Genomic DNA, 8517 nt, shown 5'->3' with positions numbered 1-8517 from the left:
TGAAGATTCTGGAGTGTAAAAGTAAGAGCATCATAAATATTGGGTTTATTGACCCAGATAAAATACATATAGCGACGCTAACTAGTTATCCCAAGAAGACGGAGGAAAACCTTCTAAGGTTTTTAACACATCAAAATTTCTGTGACCACATACTGTTTCCATACAACTTCAAGTGAGGGTCTTTACTCGGTTGTGTCCATTCACTTATAAGTGTAATTGATAAGTTACTGACACACACACACACACACACACACACACACATATATATATATATATATATATATATATATATATATATATATATATATATATATATACATGTGCAGCTTCCATTGGATTCTGTTGGACATTCAAATTGATAAGGGAAGAATTGATGCCTTCGACCCATTATCGAGACCCTTGGAACAGTTCCAAAGCCTGCAGGACATGCTCCAAGGGTAATTTTAATCATTCTTGCGCTCTCTCGGTCTCTTTCGATGATTTTCTGATTTATCAATTAATGAAAAACTTAGCAAATCATTATCCTTATCGGGCAGGGTTTGGAAGCGGTTCAAGTGCGTGACTCCCGGTAAATTTCGTGAGAAGCTGACCTTTAGAGCGGCTCAGGTAAGTAGTAGTATGATATACTTCTATTAATTTTCAATACATTTATGATGCTAGATTATTATTTTGATTATATATATTCTATTCTCGTCAAGTGCGACCAGCAGCCACGGGGAACGCATCTATGCGGATACTATGTTTGCGAGACCATTCGCACGTTTACCTCTGAGCTCAAGGATCACAGATTCGACGTAAGCAATGAACATTCACACCTCTATTTTTACCCGTCATTCTTTGTTATCATGATTGATATTCATATTCATCTCCTCTTCTTATATAGCACACGGCCATGAGGACGAAGGTCCTACCAGAGCAACGCGCGATTGCTGTTGCAGAGGAGCTTGCGAGATTTCTAAGGACGGAAGCTATAGATGACAAAGGACGATTTAGTGTAAATAGGGGCCATTACTAATGTTCGTCCATGTAATTGAATAGACGGGCTCTAGTCCCGATAATTCAGATCTGCATATAATTGTATATATATGCTCGCTTGTAAGATAAGTTAATCTTATATATATACGCATAATTATTTCTATTTAAATTATATGAAAACTAATTCCCGAACACCAAACGAGGCATCACGTTAATCTCCCGAACACCTAAACCCTAAAACCCCTAAAACCCAAAAATAATTTCATTCAAAAAAAAAACCCAAAAACCAGCAAAATCTGAAAATCTTTAGTCCCGGCCCGTGTAACGAACCGGGACTAAAGGTCCTGCCCGTGGGGCGCTACGAGGCGCCCACGTGGAGCACCTTTAGTCCCGGCTTGTAACAGGGCCGGGTCTAAAGGTTAGGCCTTTAGTCCCGCCCCTTTAGTCCCGGTTGGTGAACCGGGACTAAAACCCCTTACGGGCCGGGGCTATAGGCCCTGTCCCTACTAGTGTCATGTCGATTCCATGCGATCTCCTTGCAAGGGCATTGCCACTTCGCCTCCTTCAGATCCAACCACACCGCCCTCCTAGCCATATTGGCCCGTGTACTACCATGATGAACTTGTCATGGCCACCATGTCCCACATGGTGAGAGAAATCCCATGAGATCGATCTACAACTTCACCTACTTACCATCATAATCTTGTTCAATGCCATTCTCTTGTGTCCTGATTTAAAATAATTGTGTGGCCCAAACACAATTTATCGTGTCAATTTGTTCGCGCCTGCTTGAAATTGGGTGTGTATGTGTAGAGGATGATAGAGAGAGAGGAGTATTATTTATTTTATAGATTTGAAATAGAATAGGATGGAAATGACCGGCCAACTTTTTCATGCACTTGCAGTACAAATTTAAACTATATCTTCTAAATGCTTAGAAGTGCACATAATAACTTAAATATAGCTAACACACCTGAATAATGCGATGTTTTGAAGCGGAACATGTGTTATTGTATGTTGAGTATAGAAAAAGTTTCAAGGTCAAACTATGAAACAAACTACACTTCTCCTTCAAACCCGACATGTTCCTTGTCGAAATCAAGGTTCTTCCTCATAGAAGATCCATTTTTTGAGTAGTCCGCATGACAACTTTTTTGAAACATTGTTGAATGCTTCCATCGTTTCTAACGACCATATCATGATACCAAGCCATGTTTCGGTTTTTTCTGACTTTGTTCGAGCTTTGAGAATTAAAATGCCAATAAATGGTGTTTAGGAATTGTTTCATTGGATAAGGTCTAAAATTAACTCAAGTACGCAAATAAAAAATTCAACCCATTACTAACCATGATTTAAGATACTTACAATTCAGATTATATGAATTTCGTCCATTCAATGCCTAGAAATGAACTTATATGCTTAAATATGGGAAACAAAAAAAGGACCAAAATATAACATGTGCAATTTCATTGTGTATACTAAGTGTGAAAATAATTTCAAAGCCAATAGACGAAGTCGCCCGATAATATAGGCATGCAAACATATATGTGTGTGTGTCTAGAAAAAGCAAAGAGAGGGAAGAAGGAAAGAAAGAAAAAGAGAAGAAAAAGTGCAAGGAGAAAAGGACAAAAAAAAGGAGATGATAAGAAAGCGGATAAAATAAAATAAAGAAAATAAAAAGTGGAGGAAACTATTTACCTAGTGCTCTTTGTTGGGTACTTGTCCGAGGTGACCGCATTGTCACCCTCCCATCAACCACGACGGTAATGGACACATGTCACATGGTTTGCCGAGTGTCGTCTATAGGACATTCACCAAATATTGGTTTTGCTAAGGGACCCGCTTTTTCCAAGTTATTTTTTATTTTAGACGTGTGACGAAGCTTGGACTTTTCTTGGTGTTATGTTGATGTTGAGTATATTCATATGCAATCGGTTTAGGAACTTGCACTAGTGCATAAAAGACATTAGTCCGGGTTGGTAAGCGTCTTTAATCATGGGTTGCCAATCGAGATTAATAATTTGGGATTAAACGCCCATCCCTTTTAGTCCCGGTTGGCCACGACCCGGACTAATGCCCCTCCACGTGGCTGGCAGGGCACATCAAGGGCACGGACCTTAAGTCCCGGTTGGTAAAACCAACCGAAACTAAAAGGCAGCCTTACGATGGGTTTTATTTTTTTTCTGAAAGGAGGGGTCTAGGATTTTCATATATCGATCACGGGCATCCATCTACTTTAATCAAACATTATATCATATAACTCATCATCATATCACGTACTCATCTAACAACTCATCATTATCTTAATCATATATCAAGTTAAAATCTCATAAAACAGAAACACATCATAATAATCATCATCCTAATCGATCATGCCAAGTTAATATAATTAAACCAAAAAAACTTGTCCCTCATAAGACCTAGTCCTCGCTCCTAGGTATAATGTCATAAAACAAAATAACACTTATGTCTCCGTGATGAAGCACAGAGATCCAACGGTCTCCAACTTCTAGCTTGCGATCCTTCTTTATTTCTCTACACGCTTCCATTTGGAGCCTTTTTGATTTGTGGTCAGTCGAGTATGAAGCATCGAACTCATCCCTCATCGGGCTTTTAATTGTCATATGATCTTTGAGGCACTACATCATTTGAGAGTTGCTATTGAAGAACATAATAATAGCCTAGTTAGCAATGTAATAAACACCAATTGACATTAAATCATTTTACCATAGTGATTTCAGTCAATGGACCCCACATATCTCATATTTAAGGAAACTTTTGTAGACTTCTATGAATCAAAATGGTTTGGATCTTCCAATTAAATATCTATATTAACTCTAATATTTAATGTCATTTCTTGCATGCAATTTAATTTGGCATGGATGATTTTTTTAAGAGACTGATAGGATTTGAGACAAATCATTATTTGGGCTAGAGAACATTCTTTCGTGGCAACTATAATTTGTGAACATAATACTCCCTCAGATCCATATTAATTGACTATGATTTACTACAACCTTGTACTAAAATTTTACTAAAGAAGCATCAACTAATGTGGATCGGAGGGAGTAGGCAATTCGTGCCAAAAGAAGTCTTTTTAACACATACAACAACATTTTGCCTCCATAGAATAGATAATTGATTCCATTAAAGTATGAGTTCGCTACCATAACCATAAAAAATAACTATGAACACTACATACATTAATTTCAAATTAAATCGAGTTTTATATTTAAAGAAATGACTAGTTGTTTTCATCTAACATGGGGTTTTATTACCATGATTTTATGTCATCTCCTTGCAAAGGCCTTTCACGTCACTTCCTTTCGAGCCATCGACACCACCCTCCAAATTGTACCGGATTGCGGGCGATGCACGATGGACTCATCCTAGCCACTACACCTTCCATGGGTTGAGTGCTCCGATTGGATCTACAACTTCATCCACTTACTATCATAATCATGCTCATCGACATTGTCATGTGCCCTGATTCCAACCATTGTATACTCCAACCCAAATGTGTCTTGTCCCATTGTTGGAACCTCCTCAATATATGGAGTGGACTCGTTGATTGTGTGTTGGGGAGGGGGTGAGAGAGAGAGAGAGAGGAAGAGAGAGAGAGAGTTAACCCGAGATGGTTAGGAATCTTGTGGTAGAACATTCCACTAATGTTCAAGTTCTAGACTTAGCACGGGTCTCATTCATGGATTTATTCGAATATTTTTTACGACATCCATTCAACGGGGGATGATTTCTCTATCGACTATGTGATTGTGATTGTGATGACTTCATCAATCTTAAGATTTGTTAGCTCGATCTCTGAGATGTGGTCATGTAGGAATGTGTGTGCGTGTGTTCATAGCGATAATTGTTCTTGTGTCTATATATGCTTCTACTTTTGTTTAAAAAAGCAAGAGAGAGATAAGCATTTATTTATTTTGTTGATCTAAAATATACAGTATAGGATGGGAATAGTCGGCAAGGACTTAGTTCTCAAAAAAAGGAATAGTCGGTAAGGACCATTGGCCAGCTTCCTTTAGGGCATGTACAATGGTTGATAAGATAATTTTATTTTAACTCTTGCATCTAACTTAGAGATGGCAAAAAAGTCTGATAATGGGTCATCTCTTAGTCTTATGTTTAATAACTAGCTATTCCTAAAAACGTGGTGAGACATATTGTGTTAAGAGATCATTTCTTCTCCTCTCTTGAATAAGATAAGACAAATCTTTTTTTATGAGTTCTTTCTCTTCACCTCATCATTTATTCTACATGACACTCCTAACATAGCATCATTGTACATGCCCTTAGTCACGGACCATCGTAGTGATGTTGGAGCAACTAGCTAGATGACCAGCTATTGTACATGCCCTTAGTCACGGTAAGGAAACAGCCACTTGCCGCGATGAGTTGAAGTCCTTATTAGAGCATCTCCACTCCCCTCCACCCCCACCCACCCACCCAAGAGGTCCCAGGACGCCTTTTTTAGCGTCGGCGGTGAAAAATCGTCCAGTCGTACCCCTCAACTCCTCATTTAGCACCAGATTGGGTTAAAATAGCAGCCGGCGAACCCGAGCCGAATCCAGCCCTCCGGGGGCCGCTTGGGAGCGCCGGTCAAAGCAAAAATCCAAATGGGAACAAAAAAAGGCTTTCGCGGGTCCGCTCAGGGCCAAACGACTAAAGATGCTCTTATTGGTGCACATTCACTTTCCACCAACGGTTTGATGAAGGAAACGTGATGGGAAACGGGCAACAAGTCGTTGTACGTTTGTGGGTGCTGATGCAGTGCTTGCAGCATTTACAGTTAGCAAAAACGATTAATGATGCACACTATGCATGGTACCCACTCGCCTGACATGCCACGCGAATCACATGGATGTAGGCCACACGTTCACCTGCCAGTCCAGATCAATAATTAAAGTCTGGGCGGTGGTGGCAGCGTAATGAGGCACGTGAAGCTCAGGCCACCACCGGCGACTGGTCATGTGTCTAATTAACCACGTACGTACATCGGTCGATGTATATCCGTGTGTTAGGATTCCACGTCATCTAATATGACAATAAAGCCTGTTATATGGTAGGTAGTTCTCAGAACTCATGCTAAGAGATTATCTTTTAGTTCAAAGACACATAACTCCATTTTCGCTTCTCTTTCTAAGACAGCAATAGTCCAATTAATTTAGCGTTGACATAACCTCATTGAACATATTACCCAAATAACATGTTTATTTTTTTTAGTTTATCACTTATTTTACCATTTTTCCTTGATCACTTTGGTGGCTATTTTTCTGAATAAATTATAAATTGTAAGTTTGACATAGTACACAACTTAATAACGGGGATATTAGATACAGGGAATGAGAATTTAAGGGACAAGTGACATATAATCTATTGTATGATTGGGGGGCAAGGGAATTGAGGTGGAACGGGGAGGGAATTAATGAGGTCAATTCCCACATATCTTCCCAGCCTCTCCACGTTAATTCATGTGGGAAGTTATTTTCTTTCAAATTCTCTTTACGAATTCCTACCACACACCAAACATGAAACTGAGACTAAAATTCAACTTCCCACGCCTAATCCCCTACTAAACTCCAACATATAAACTCCCATTCTTTTCACTCATTCTAGCCAAACACACTGTTTATGTCCATGCCAACTGTGCAGTGTGACAGAAATTAGTATTCAGATTATAAGTACTAGCAAAAGGGCCCATGCGTTGCAACGGGAGAAAGAAATATCACACGGCACACGCTCTTAATTTATAAAAAAATGTCTATAATTTGAGAATTTATAGTTATGATACAAATGAAGATGGTCTTATCCTACAAAAATGCAGTTCAAAATTTCACGGGTCTTCTATTTTAACACGGCTTGCATGTAGATTTAATACGTACAAAGAATCAGTCAAGTGACCTTCATTTTCATCTCTAATCCTGATTTTGTTGACGTGTTCATCCCCAACCCGGATGAGTACCGGTATGAAAGAAAGACGAAACTTATTTTTTAAGATTGCACCCTGGATAGTATTTTTATTAAACGTTTAACAGATAAAATAATATCATATTTAAATTCTACATATTTTTCTAATCAAATTCCATATATAATATGTTAAATTTGGAGTTACGGTTTAAAAGATATGAGTATTTAAAAAATATTTAATATATACTACAAGTTTAATGTCATAAACAGTAAGTGTTTTTTTGTAAAATCATCTCGGTGGGTTTTCCGACGAAAGCGATAGCCTCTTTATTATTAGGTAAAGATTCAAACAAGGTTGACTATGACTAAGATGACGATATGCAATTAGTGATACCGTGGTTGATTGATTGTATGACTACACATAATTTTGGAATTTTGCAAAAGTCCTACGTTTTACATACATTGCCAAGATTGCTTCGATTATAAACTACATGCATGAACAAGAGAGCGTTAGGCATGTCATACACAATGTTGGCCTAGTCAAACCAAACGTGTTCATCTTGTGTTTTCCAATTGTCACTTATTGAGGTACTAGCTGACCTTCCTAGGAGACTTGTGTGCAGCCGTCCGAGGAAGTGTTACAAACATTGTCAGTGAACCTAAAATGGAAGTTTATGTCGAATGCACACAAAAATAACATGTACACCAATATTTGGCTTCCAGCGCCGGGATGATTGCTTTCACTAAAATAGGAGTTTGCTTGCACCAACATAAAACTCACTGTGAAGATTACATACATTAATTTTGAATGGAATGGAGTTTTGTCTCTGCAAAAATGTGCATGTGTTTTCATCTAACATGGGCTTTGTTTTCCATGAAATAAAACAAGAGGGCCGATACATACATCAACCATATGGGAGGTGCACAACACGGCCACTACCACATACTCCCTCTATCTGATAATATAAGAACGTTTTTAACACTATATGGAACGGAGGGAATACCAATTACATGTCATCTCCATCCAAAGGCCTTCCATGTGTCCTCCTTCCGAGCCACCCACAGTGAACTCATCCTGGCCACTACTCTCTGCATGGTTCGATCGAGCGCTCGATCGGACCTATAACTTCATCCACCCGCCATGATAACCATGTTCATCATCACGGCCATGTGCCATGATTCCAACCACCACGTACCTCACTGATTGGTTGGTTGGTTGGTTGTGTGTGTGTGTGTGTGTGTGTATGTGTGCGCACGCGTGTGTGTGTGTGTGTGTGTGTGAGAGAGAGAGAGAGGGAGAGGGAGGGAGGGAGGGAGAGCAGGATGATAATAGGTGGTGAGGACCATTGGCACGTTTTCCTTAACGAGGGAGTGGTGCACTGATGTTAGAGCAGTTAGCTAGTTGATCAGCACTCAACATAAGGAAAGCAGTCAATTGCCTTATTGGTGCCCATTTACACCATTTCTTACTTAAACAATTGGATGCCACAGAAATGTTGTCGGTTCTGATAATCTAGAAGTAGATACTATGAAGAACGATAACCAAGCCACTGGATCGTGGCAGCCATCTGCATGAACGTTGTTCCTTGGAACGGGACTTTGCAAGAGTGAACTACATAA

This window comes from Hordeum vulgare, chromosome 7H (assembly GCF_904849725.1).
Source record: "Hordeum vulgare subsp. vulgare chromosome 7H, MorexV3_pseudomolecules_assembly, whole genome shotgun sequence".
Classification (NCBI taxonomy): domain Eukaryota; kingdom Viridiplantae; phylum Streptophyta; class Magnoliopsida; order Poales; family Poaceae; genus Hordeum; species Hordeum vulgare.
This window is presented reverse-complemented; position numbering follows the sequence as displayed.